Source organism: Pseudonaja textilis, chromosome 5 (assembly GCF_049901715.1).
Source record: "Pseudonaja textilis isolate UNSWEBS1 chromosome 5, rPseTex1.2, whole genome shotgun sequence".
NCBI lineage: Eukaryota > Metazoa > Chordata > Lepidosauria > Squamata > Elapidae > Pseudonaja > Pseudonaja textilis.
The window spans coordinates 10,185,988-10,199,370 of record NC_141994.1 but is presented as its reverse complement, the minus strand read 5'-3'; the positions used below and the strand labels follow the sequence as shown (position 1 = coordinate 10,199,370).

Here is a 13,383-nt window from a genome sequence, read left to right as displayed (position 1 = left end):
AAAGGTTCCCCTTGCACATATGTGCTAGTTGTTTCTGGCTCTACGGGGTGGTACTCATCTTTGTTACAAAGCCTAAGAGCCAGCTCTGTCTGAAGATGTCTCCATGGTCATGTGGCCAGCATGACTAAACGCCGAAGGCACATGGAATGCTGTTACCTCATCACCAAAGTGGTCCCTATTTTTCTATTTGGATTTTTGCATGCTTTCGAACTGCTAAGTTGGCAGAAGCTGGGACAAGTAATGGGGGTTCATTCCGTTACATGGTGCTTTGGATTCAAACCGCCAAACTGCCGACCTTTCTGATCGACAAGCTCAGCCTGTTAGCCTCTGAACCACCACCTCCCCACCTCTGTATCTCCAGAATACATCTAGCAAATTGCAGTTATACATGCTTTTGACTTGAATGGTAGATCCTAAAAGAAGGAAAGTTACACACATCATCCATTCCAAAAATTGGCTTTGTCCAATTATCACCTTAATTCTCTCAATAACTGGCATTTTGCCACATGAGATTTTTTGAAAAATCAAGGTCACTGACTTCAAGATCTTGATAACCCAATTTCTTCAATGTGGTATTTCTTGTTTCATTTCACAAATTGTACTTAATTTCCTGGCAAATCATATATATGGAACCACCTTGGTGCAAACCAATACATACAGTAACGTAGTAGGAATTTTGGAAGACCTACCCCCACACCTATATCCCAAAGTGTATAATACTTTTCATCTCCTTGGTAAGACTATTTATATTTTTCATAAGAGGAGATATCAGATAGTTGAGATTTGCTCATATGTTTTGGGCATTCAAAGAAAGCACTGCTCTATAGATGAAATATTGTTGTATAAACTATAACCAATGCTTGCAATTACAAGAAAAAGAGAGACAGCTTTCCTGATCACCTCTAATTGCCACCCATTGTAAATCAGAGAAGAAAGCTAAATAATATTTTGTAGGAGAAGCAGTCTCTGCTTACTGTTGGTATTATTCCAACTAGTTTGGATTTCTTCCAATCTATTCCAATCAACAACTTGAATCCTGCATCATAAGTGAAGCTTTAATACTTTGAAACTGCCTCTGAATGCTTAGTTCATAAAATATAAAAGCGGGTATCATACACATACATACAAAGCCCATCTCCAAAGCTCTGAATAATGTCTGTGAACAGCTCATGTTGATATTAAGTTGAATTTACGGCAAAAGAGATTCATAGAAAATTTTTAGTCCCCAGTTGGCTAACTTAAAAATCTCCAATAATGAGCTGCAGAGAAAAATTGCGTGAACAATTCAGTTGTACACAGATCTGGTCTTCCAAAGTGTTATTCGAAGTTACTGAGGATTTGAAAAGCATTGAAAATGAATAGTTTCCTTTTCAACTTGTGCATAATGCAACTATAAATGAGAAGGACCTTGGCCAAGCTCAAAATATATTTTAAGACTACCTGAAGAAGAAAGTGTCACTTAGATGTGGTTTCTTTGCTATATTGTTAATTAGACTTGCTAAGAAATGCACATTTGAGACAGGTCCAGCACTGCTAAATAGTCAATTTTCTTAAGAATGGGTTGATGACCCCATTTAAGCAATATGTTCTACTTTCTTGGATTTAATGAATTCGCTCAGTCTCTCTAGGAAGATACCCCTACCTACAATTTTTGAATCAGAAAAATGGACTTTGAGAAGAAAAAAAACCTTGCTTTGTGAGCTTTTTTCTTATTTCAAATTCATGCATTCTGACATTAGACGATAGTAGAAATTTAGAACTTTTAAAAGAAGGCTGAAATAGAAGAAAGAAAATACTATTATTTAAATTATCTGCTACATAACAAAAATGAAAGAGTTTAGTCTAAATCAGGAATGTTGTTACAAGAAACAATATTATTCAGGTAGTTAATAATATCTTCTTTTTATTTTTTATTTTTATTTTCCAAAAGGCTTTTATTGAAATTAAAATATTAAAATACAAATATGTCTATAAAGAGAAAAATAGGTAGATACAATTCACCATTGTTCTCTGATATACAAAAAAAAAGATGTTGGCTATATTTATACATTCCAAATATTCATACATTTCAACAGGTTTTCATTAATCATATGGGTATACAAAGCTTATAGTTTATTTTTAACCTATGCCTTTCCTATTTCTACTGTCTATCCATTAATACCAATTGTTCCAAGTTACATAGTAACCTGAGTCTTCCTTGTTATTCAGTTCTATAGTGAGTCTATCCATTTCTGCGCATTCAAATGTTTTTTGAATTATTAAACAGTCTGACAATATGGTAGACATTTTCCAAGCTTGTGCTAGTGCAATTCTTGCTGCTATAATAATATGTATAATCAAATATTTAATCTTTTTGGAATATTTACCCTTAATAATTTCCAGGAGAAACAATTCAGGTTTCAACTCTATTCGACAGTGGGTGATTTCATTTCGCCATTTTTGTATTTTGATTTCTAGGCATAGCCACCAGACATGGAAGAAAGTACCTTGGGCTTGTTTGCATTTCCATCAGTTAGGGTTTAGGTTGGGATACATCTTTGCAAGTTTTGCTGGGGCTAAATGCCAATGGTAAGACATCTTGCATTGATTCTCTTTATATGAGGCAGATTTTGTTAGAGTATAATTTTTATTCCACATTTTCCCCAATCTTCTAATTCAATATTATATCCAAAATTTTTGGCCCAGGCTAACATTGGCCCTTTTACTATTTCCTCTTCTAGGTCAAAATTTAATAAATAAATGCATATTTTTGATAGTAATTTCTCTACTCTTCTTTTCTCTTCTAATTTATCTAACTGAGTTGCATCCAATTCAAATCCATATTCCTCCAAGTTTTGTCTTTTTTTAATAATGCAATTGCAACTGGAGATATGGCCACCAGCCCCTGTGTTTTTAATTCTTGGTTAGTTTTTAACATTCCTCGGTTGTCCAAAATCTGATTATATCCGGCCATTTTACTAATATCCAATGTGTTGGGGTGGATCATTGCCTCCATAGTAGATAGCCATCTTGGGATTATAATGTAATTTTTTTTCCTAATTTCCTCCAGGTCTGGATCAGCGAATCTTGTAAGATATGTCTATGGAAGTGTAGGAGTTTCTTATTTCTGGCATTCCATATGAAGGCATGCCACCCCATCTGAATATCATGTTCTTCCAAGGTCAAAATTCTCCTATTATTTAAATCAATCCGTTCCCTAATCCAAACTAAAGATGCTGCTTTATAGTAAGTCTCCCAAGATGGGAATCCAACGATACTTCTACTATTCTATAGATAAATTAATTTTATCTGCGCTTTTTTCCCTGACCATACGAATTTTGTGGTTATTTTATTTAAGTCTTTAAAAAAAATAGCTAATTTTATGGGGATCGTTTGAAATAAGTAAAGTATAATTTGGGCAGAATATTTATTTTGATTGTTGCAATTTTCCCTAATAACGAAAACTGTAATTTCCCCTATCTATCCAGGTCATTTTCAATTTGTTGTATATTTTGTATATCTTCTGAATGCTATTATGATACCATTCGTAGCAGCATAACTCTGGAACAAAACCCTGAGCTCTAATGAATTGTTCAAAGTTGCAATAGTGAATATTAGACTTCTTTTTTGGTCCTTTGAAGTCTTAATTAGAACAGAAATGAACAATTCAGAATCAATCAGTCAAATAAGAAAGAAGATAATTTCTTGTTTGTACCAAGCATTTCTAAGTTGAATTAAAGTGCAGTGAGAGGCCAACTCCTCAGTCTACTCTACTACTCCTAATATTAATTATCACACTTTTGAGACATTGCATACACAAATAATATCTTAAGGAATGATTAAGAAGCAGTTTTAGTGGCTTTCAGGAGACTGATGTCCTGACTTGCACTCCCAGAATAACTAAATACCATTTTTTTCCTCAAATCATAAGGTCACATTTTTAGTAAAAAAAAGTTTAATTTCCAGAGAGCACCTAAAGCAATAAAGAGTGTTGTACACTTTAAAGCCATTATTATCTTATAAGGTTCCATGAAAAACTATATACCATAATATGGAACATAAAAGTGCATTATGGTTGTACTGGCTAGGAGCTGTACTCCCCTAATGTTGTGACCATTTTCCTGATTTTGCTTTTTATTTTATATTTGATGTTTGAATTAGAGACTATGAAATTTTATTGTCTCTAGTCCTCGTGTATAATAGCAGGTAAGCAAAATTGTCCTGCTTTTATAGTGGAAAACTATTTTTCATGAATTCCTCTGCTTTCTTGCCTTTATTTAATATATCCTTTAAATCTACATGGGAATAAGGACAAGAGCTAATTTATTTTAATGGGCCACACTCATAAAAACAGTTCATTCTCTCTGTTACAAACTTTAGGGTCTTCTGTACAGAAAAACTAATGCATTTGTAGATAACATGGCCAGGCTGTGCGGGGGGAGTTCTCCCAAATTGTTAGAACTCAAGATTATCTATGAGACCAAGTTTTAGAAGTTTCAAAAGTGACAGATTAAAGTCCTCCTCCACCCAGTGCATAATAAAGTTGGGAAATTTGTTTTAAAAGCCAATTTTGAATGAGACACATCCATGGAGAATCAGACTATAATCTAACAAAAAAAAAGTAAGCATATAGATCAATATAACCAAGAAATAGGGTCCTTAATATACTTGGACATGTAGAGTTACTTATGAATAATTTCCTTTACTGCTCTTCATCTGTAATCTTTTAAAGTTGTAGCAACGTTTCTGCAGAATCTCATCTGCCATCATCAGGCTTCTGCTTACATGTTGTCACTAGTTCAGATGAAATAAGTTTGCTCCAAAGACATAGGCAAAGACATTCTCATTCCATAAAAGTAGGGTTGGATAAACTCACTTCCCTCTTGCATTTGACAAACTAATTTTCATTTTTTCTTTTTCTAATGAAATAAAACTAGGTGAAGAGTGTAAAAGAATGCAAACCGGTTCATTGTACCCACTTTGTTTATATCAGCATTCTTTGAATGGGATTAATTTCATGGCCTAATTAGATTGAACAGCTATAATCATAATTATGAGATGCATGTAACAGAAATGTAGGAAGCTAAATGAAAAAAAATAAATGTACTTTTCTTTTGCCAACTTATTAACCTGCCTATAATTTCCATCATTTAAGCAGGACCAACTGCATAGAGGATTTCTGAATTTATACATACAGACAGACAGACAAACACAATATAGAAGCCTGATGATGGCAGCTGTGCCAGAATGGTTTTTTCTTCATCCTGATTGGTTGGGAGTCTTGGTCTATGTTTATTGGTCTTGGAGTTTGCTGTGTTCTGCTTGATTGGTGTTTCTAATATCTTCTGTGTGTTTTGTGGCTTTTTTTTATCTTGATTGGCTGGCAACATTGTGTTCCTGTATTGGAGGCTTTTAGTGCAGCTTGGCTCCAAGTAAATGGACAGCCAACAGTTATTAGGAAACTAGGTTTCATCTGGGTGCCTGGTTGGGGTGTGTTTGAGCTGAAAGTATCAGGGGGGATCTGTTTGTGTCCAGGTGTTTGCCTGGCTTGTGGTGTGGAGATTTTTTGTTTGAGAGTGCAGGCCTCCAAATAATTGACAGTCTGGTGGAATCATCTCTTCTATTCATGCTTTCAGGTCTTTTTTCAATCTCTATGGCTTCTCTGATGATTCTGTGGCTGGGGTTTTCTATAGAGGCTAGGGTTTTGGTGCCATTGAAGTTGATGCTATGACCTGTGGCTTTCATGTGTTGGACTAGTGAGGAAGTGTGTACCAGCTTTTTTACTGTATTTTTGTGTTCATCCGGGTGGGTACTTATTCTTTTATTGGTCTGTCCAATGTATGTGTCAATTATTTGGAAGCCTGCACTCACAAACAAAAAAAATCTCCACACCACAAGCCAGGCAAACACCTGGACACAAACAGATCCCCCCTGATACTTTCAGCTCAAACACACCCCAACCAGGCACCCAGATGAAACCTAGTTTCCTAATAACTGTTGGCTGTCCATTTACTCGGAGCCAAGCTGCACTAAAAGCCTCCAATACAGGAAACTCAATGTTGCCAGCCAATCAAGACAAAAAAAGCCACAAAACAGACAGAAGATATTAGAAACACCAATCAAGCAGGACTCCAAGACCAATAAATACAGACCAAGACTCCCAACCAATCAGGATGAAGAAAAAACCATTCTGGCACAGCAGTAGGCTAGCCCCAAATTTAAAACTGAAACAGCTGTAAAAGCCTGACTCACAGACGAACAGAATACAGAAGCCTGATGATGGCAGATGAGATTCTGCCGAAACGTTGCTACAACTTTAAAAGCACAACTATAATAACGTGGGAAAATACCCGAACAAAGCCGAATAACATACATGTAAGTACCCGCGAAAACTTAAGAATGAATATAATGCATATAATCATAGAGAACTGTTAAAAATTATAAGTAAATGCCCTCCATGTATATTTCTGTCAAGATTTGTGTTCTGGGACAATGGCCCTTTTATTGAAAAATATCTCCAAATTTATTTTCTCTCTCTCTTTATCTCTGCCACTATAAAAGTAGATAAAAAAGGACTAGATGCTATTAGTTCAATGTTTCTTTGAAGTCTTATTTGTTTATAACTCAAAGGTTATTTTCAAGGATTATATCTGGAATGTCTCTGGACTAAACAAATAAGGAAAAACTTTACAAAACACCAAAAAAAAAAAAAAAAAACCATCAAGAAATTTACTGAACAAATAGTCCTTTTAAATAGTCTATTTTTAGTCTATCAATAATTTTCTTAGGTAACAATATTACTAAAGAGGTATATTTCTTAGGATTTTCATTTATCATTTTAATAAAAAGCAGTTGAAAGACACACTTATTGCAGTGTATCTTTAAAAAGGAATACATATTTTGAAACTAAAACCAATTATTCAAACAAGCGATGCACCGGAAGGTCAATAAATGGCATTTGCCTTTGTGGTAATGTTTTGTTTTCATTGCACTCTTATTTCAAATGAAAGTATATATATATTTCGAAACATGGGAGTCTTTTTATTCATCATCATTATTCTGTGTTCTACATTCAGTGTAATTTAGTTTCAAAGAAATCCATCATTTTGGCCTACTAATCTATATGTATAAAAGTGAAATACCATTCATGTATCATCACAACATCTCCAGAACCGTAAAGCCTACAAACTTGAAATTTGGCATGTATGTTCCTCTTGGCTTCTAGATGCTCACTAAAAAAGGATTTTTCAAAATGACTATCAGAGCATTAGTATTTCCTATAATTATTATTATTAACATGCTCTGATGCTAAGGAGTTCTGCTCTCCCTGCTGAACTGAAAAGAAATCTGTTCCAAATGCAAAACACAAGGAGAGGAGAGGAGTTTCAGTTTCACAGCACCAAGCAGTTTTAGTACAGAACAGTTGAGCTAAGCCACACCCAAGCTCCTTGCTGTCTCCTTCTTGCTAACACAGCAAATACTGTTTCAGTTTCCAAACAGCCCTCAATTCTCTCACACACTGACAGGATGCTAGCCAGATGAATACCGATGGATGCTGGCAGACAAGAAGCAGAATTTTTTTCCTGTTATTTTCCTCCCCCAAAACTAAGCCCAACCGCATAGTTTCATAGTGAAGCATGGTATCGAACTAGTATTAAATAGAAAGGAAGGGATGAATGTTTATTAACTCAAAAGTTAACATAAATCTAACATGCATTTTGCTGTGACTGCCTACAAAACCAGCTTCAGAATTGTTGCGTATGCTTTCACTGTTCACATTTTAGACTTTCTTTGTCTTGTCTGCATATATAACCCCTGAGCAAATTTAAAACTAGTGAATGAAATCTACAAGTTGTCTTAATGTCAGGACTGGAAGTTTGATCCTGTGCTCTTTCTTTTTAACATTTTATTTTAAGAAAAGTGGAACACTTTTGTTACTATTAAACACTTGAACTTTGATTTTCACTTTCTGTATGTGAAGAATTGATATGGACAGGCCTAAAATCAGCTACGTGGGTTGAGAATCTCAGCAGTGTTCACAAACAGACTTTGTACTATTTTATTTATTTTTTATTTGTCAAACATGTATTAGATAACATGTATATGTATAAACATGATTACGAATACATGAAATGGGTATGAATAAAAAAGGAACATTATGACCTTAGCTATGACTTAACTATGACCTTAGCTATGGGTGGTAGCTATAATGGGGACACATGTATTATACTTTATCAGACTAACCACAGAATTACTGAGCCAAATATGGACTGTGGCATAAAAAAGACTTCAGTTTTGTTGTATTTCATAAATCCAAGCAATCTATTTGCTTCTTTCTTCTCAGCCAAAATGGTAGGTGCTTAATGCAAATTCAAATCACCTCTGAATTTGACAAGATTCAGATTATGTTTGTGTAGATTAATCCCACATTTCATTAAATTTCTAACTGGGATCCGGCATCTCTTGAACTCTACTCATATTCTCAAAACATCTAACTTCTATGTTTCTGGATGTTTTACATAGCCAAATGTCCATGGAATTTGTAAAATTGGTAAACCAACTAGCAAAACCTAATAAAACTATCTTCTTTCTTTGGAATCTACATAGAACCTAGCACATATGTAAATATATCTATCCATACAAGGAAAGAATATATTTTCAGATTTACAAGCATGAAATGAATGTAACTTAAATACATAATACTGGTACAGGTTAATTGTTTTTTCTCTCTGTTCTATACATATCTCACATTTTCGTTTCAGCTTGTTGTTCGTTAGGTTTTTTATTTTCTGTTTTGTCTTTTTATTTTCTGTTTTGTCTTTTTCCCCTGTTTCATTTACTGGCCTTCTTATGCATAGCTTTCCACTGCAAAGCTCGCATTGTTTCCTTAAAGGTTTTTCCTTCTAAGCTTTAGCAGACCAAGAAGAAAACATAACCACCACTCCTCCGCCAGATATATTATCTCAGTTTGGCAGAGGAGAATTGAAAGAAGAAAATCTGCCCAGCGTGCCATCCTCACCAGAACAGGATAGGCAAAATACAATCTGATTAATGACCAAAGCAACCGGATTCTACTACAGACCATTTGTATTTTTTCCAGACAATTGCATGCATGTGTGTGTGTGTGTTTGTATTCATACTCAATATCACCAAGAATGAAAGTCTTATTGTGGGCATCAAACGCATGCAGTAATATCAGGGTGTGCCTATCTATGCAATGATACACAAAAACATAAAAGAAAAAAAAATCCACATATATGACCCAAAGGACTTGGAAATATTTTTTTAGAAATGCACTGCATTATAAATTTAATAATTAAAATAAATACATTCATTAACATGCAAAAAATAGCATATTTTGCTTTTCTAAAATATCTACCCAAGAGAAATATAACCCTGAAAAATCCAAATAAGTGCATCAAATTTAATAATGTTGGTGTTCTGAGTTGAAAATCAGATTTGCATTCCTAACAAAGATCAAGAAAAGGTTGTTAAAAATAAAAAAAAATAGCATAACTAGCAAACATCAACTAGCAATACCAACTCTGCCCATTGATTTAATAGCATTTCAGTGTAGCTATTGTATAATCTATTTTTTTTTAATGGATATATACTGTGGCCATCAAGTTATTCTTTATTTTTGTAGACATGTACAACAAGATTGTGTCATAAGGCCATTTTTATTTTTATCTTTTTCTGGGAAGTGGTGTGTAAATATGTTTATATCTGAATATGCATTCTTGCTGATTTGGGAATATTTTTCTGGAGGGTCTCCGAAGAGAGAGAATTCTAAACATGACCTTTTGATCATTTTGCTTGGAGGCAATAAATATGTCGAGCAGCATTGTAGCCAATGTGCTCACCTCTTTTTAACCATTCAATCCGTTCCTTTTGCCTAAGGGATCTTAATATAAACAAAAGAAACTGCAAGTATCAAATTTATATTTATTTGCATTGCAAAATTGTGCATGTTACCGAAGCTTACTAATGATTAAGGGATGTACGGCTTACATTCATAGCAGGAATATGATCTCTCTTATAGAAAGCATAAGTAGAAACAATCATCACAAGAATAAGAAAACGTTTACATAAAGTTCCTCAAGAATCACAGGCAGGAGGTGGGAGAGAAGTTTGAAAACATTTAATTTTTAACAAAATATTTTAAACTTTTAACCGTTAGACATGAAAAATATAGAAAATTGTTCATACTTGCTTTATAAATTAATTCTCACGAATTCAGTTGTTTTTGTTCCGAGGCTCTCAGTTTGCCTAATGATGTCCTGATCTTTGTCGTTTTCATTAAATACAGCGTATTCTGAATTGAAACAGAATATTGCTAGTTAATACATTATTATTTAGAAAAGTAGGATCCCAATTTAGCTAAAGGGCCAGACAATCTCTCAGGAGACTTGCTAGCAATAACTTTGCAAAGCTCCTTACTATCTTTAAATGAAATTCCACCCCCTCAAGGCAGCCATTCCTTCCATACCGAGAGAATCAGCTCACGTTAAGAAGCATTCTGGGCTAGCTCTGAGCTGCAGGTTCTCCAACTTCATTTGTTTGTTAATTTATAAAACCGGTACAAGATATTTTTCAAAATATAAACTTCAGAAGAAACACTGAAAAACAAAAGCTATTACTATAAATCCAGTCTATGTATCACCATTCTCTTGCACAACACAAAAAAGGGCTTAGAAGAACAAGTTGATATTTCAACAGTTTAGTCCAGGGATAAACATCACATGAGTCTCCAGATTTTGTTGAATTCCAATTCCCATCAGCTCTCGTCAGCATAGCCAATTACAAGGATAATGGGAATTGCAGCACATCTTCTGAGGAAAATAAATCACCCATCTCTCCACTGCTTTGGTCTCCAGATTTATTTGCCCATTATCATGCACAATACAAAGGTCTACACATCTGCAGATCAGGTTAGGCAATATCCAGTCGAGCATTTAGGTTCTAAATCATAAACAGAATGTAAATTGTGATAGCTTAACTGTAAATCTGAATTAAAATTCTTGAAGGCACCAAATGGAAAATACACATATAGGCCAAACGTAATGTTATCTCTCAAAATGTACAAAAACATGAATGGATATAAAAATCACATGAGTTTCTATTCAATTTTTTTGTTCCTTTTTCAGCTTTACTTATTTTTTACAATGAATATCACAGCTTAAATCAAACTTTTATCTATATTGGCCTAGTGCTCATACATATTTTTATTTAGATTTGTAGATTTATAGTTTCAAGTGTAAAATGTTTCTGTCAATATTTTATCATGGATCAGAAAACAGACATTAGGTTGTAATTTCATTTTTTAAATTTATTCTTCTAGTCTGATGAAATTACAGAGGCAAGATGAATGGCAGATTTATTTAGTTTATCATTTTATCAATAGAAAAATGAATAAAGTAAGTAAGTGGTATTTTTCTAGTTACAAAGTAGTGTAACAAAACTGTAAAATCACATTATAAGCTGCATCCTGCCTATCTAGAATAGTGTATATGTCTCCAAGTTGATGATGTTGAGATGCTGGCTTGCAAGAAGCCTCCAAAACAAAAGAGTCTACATCTTGCCTAACACAGTGTCAGTATCCTGAGGAAAAACTGGGCTTTATTATGTTGTACCATACAGGTAGTTCTCAGCCTATGATCACAACTGAGCACAAAATTTCCATTGTTAAATAAGACAGTTATTACCATAATTCCCTGATAATAACAAGGGGTCTTATATTAATTTTTGCTGCACGAGCAAAAGATGCACGGGATCTTATTTTCTGGTTAGGTCTTATTTTAGGGGAAATACAATACTAATTGTGTCTGTCTGTCTGATGATTTTAACTGGGGGTTATTTTGGGGGTAGGATTATATTATGAGAATCCTGTAAAATCATGCTAGGGCTTATTTTCTAGTCAGGTTTTACTTTTGGGAAAATACAGCAAATGAGTTTTGCTCCATTTTACAGCATTTCTTGCTATAGTTGTTAAATCAATCATTCCATTTATTAAGTTAGTAATATGGTTGTTAAGTGAATCTGGCTTCCTGAATGAATTTGTCAGAAGGTTACAAAAGGGATTATGTGACCTCTGGGACATTGCAACCATCATAAATACATGCCAGTTGCCAAGCATTTGAATTTTGATCATGTGGCCATACTGCCGTTGAAACTCGTTTAGTGAGTGGATCACTAAATAGATGGTTGCAATCTGAGGACTACCTCTACAGGTATCTAAACTGATCAGGATTGCTGTACTGTGATCATGGAATTCAGGTGCCTTCAAGAATTTTAATTCAGATTTACAGTTAAGCTATCACATCAAGTAAAGAAAGAAATGAGAAATGTAAAGAACAAAAGCAGCGCATGAGGCAATATATGGGCATAGTAGGATAGATAAAATTAAGTTCTGAAAAAGGAAAGCCATATTTTCCACAATAAAATATGTTATATAGCTGCAATATTAATAATCAGTATAACACTTTTATTTCCTTCACCAAGGCAAATTTGGACAGCTAAGTGTATAGAATACACTTAGTATTCTATACACTTAGAATTGTTGTCTTCTTAAAAGCTTCCAGTGATTGAGCCCCGCAACTTCTGAAGGCAACCCATTCCACCGGTTAATTGCTCTGTTAGGAAATTCCTCCTTAGTTCTAGGTTTCTTCTTGAATAGTTTTCATCCACTGTTTCTTATCTTGCTTTCTGGTGCTTTGGAAACTAGGTTGGCCTCCTCATCTTTCTGGTAGCCCCTCAAGTACTGGAACACTATGTGAAAGCAGTGTCATCGCTAGTCCTGCTCTTCACTAGACTAGATATACTCACTTCCTGCAACCATTCCTCATATGTTTTATGAATCATCTTTGTTGCTCTTTTCTGCACTCTTACTAGAATCTCTTACATCTTTTTTTTTTATAATATAGTGATCAAAACTGAATACAGTATTCTAAGTGTGGTCTTATTAAGGCTTTATAAAACAGTACTAATGTTTCATGTGATGTTGAGTCTATCTCTGTTCATGCAACCTAGGATTGTGTTGGCTTTTTTGGTCTGCTGAATAGTGCTGACTCATATTTAAGTGATTGTCCACTAGGACTCAAGATCTCTCTCACAGCTACTGCTATTGAGCCAGGTTTCACCTAATCTGTGCCTGTACATTTGATTTTTCTTGCCCAAGTGTAAAATCTTACTTTTCTCTATCTTGAATTTCATTTTGTTAGATCCATTTGGATCTTGAGCCCATCTTCGGGAGTGTTGGCTATTTCTGCCATTTTAGTGTTGTCTGCAAATTTGATGAGTTTCCCTTTTATTCTCTCATCTAAGAAGCAAGAATAATTTGGAACAATAGAGAGGATGACAAGATATAATGAATGCTCTTGGTATAAACAAGATGTCCTTTTCTTT

At 34.4% G+C, this 13,383-nt stretch overlaps 1 protein-coding gene and 1 long non-coding RNA gene across 14 annotated transcripts in view; one reads left to right on the top strand and one right to left on the bottom strand.

Annotated features, from left to right (window-relative positions):
- PLXNB2 (plexin B2) overlaps window positions 1-13,383 on the bottom strand; it is a 334,253-nt gene that overhangs the window by 124,569 nt on the left and 196,301 nt on the right. For 6 of the 13 annotated variants that reach the window (XM_087934112.1, XM_087934114.1, XM_087934113.1 and 3 more), the window contains one exon: window positions 10,189-10,294. The exons of 3 other annotated variants lie outside the window; for them this stretch is intronic. The gene's annotated coding sequence lies outside the window, so the exon portion shown is untranslated. Of the gene's footprint in view, window positions 1-10,188; window positions 10,295-13,169; window positions 13,276-13,383 lie in introns of those variants that run through there. 4 more of the 13 variants (XM_087934117.1, XM_087934120.1, XM_087934121.1 and 1 more) reach the window with 2 other exon arrangements.
- LOC148125530 (uncharacterized) overlaps window positions 1-13,383 on the top strand; it is a 109,775-nt gene that overhangs the window by 49,626 nt on the left and 46,766 nt on the right. The gene's annotated exons all lie outside the window — the stretch shown is intronic.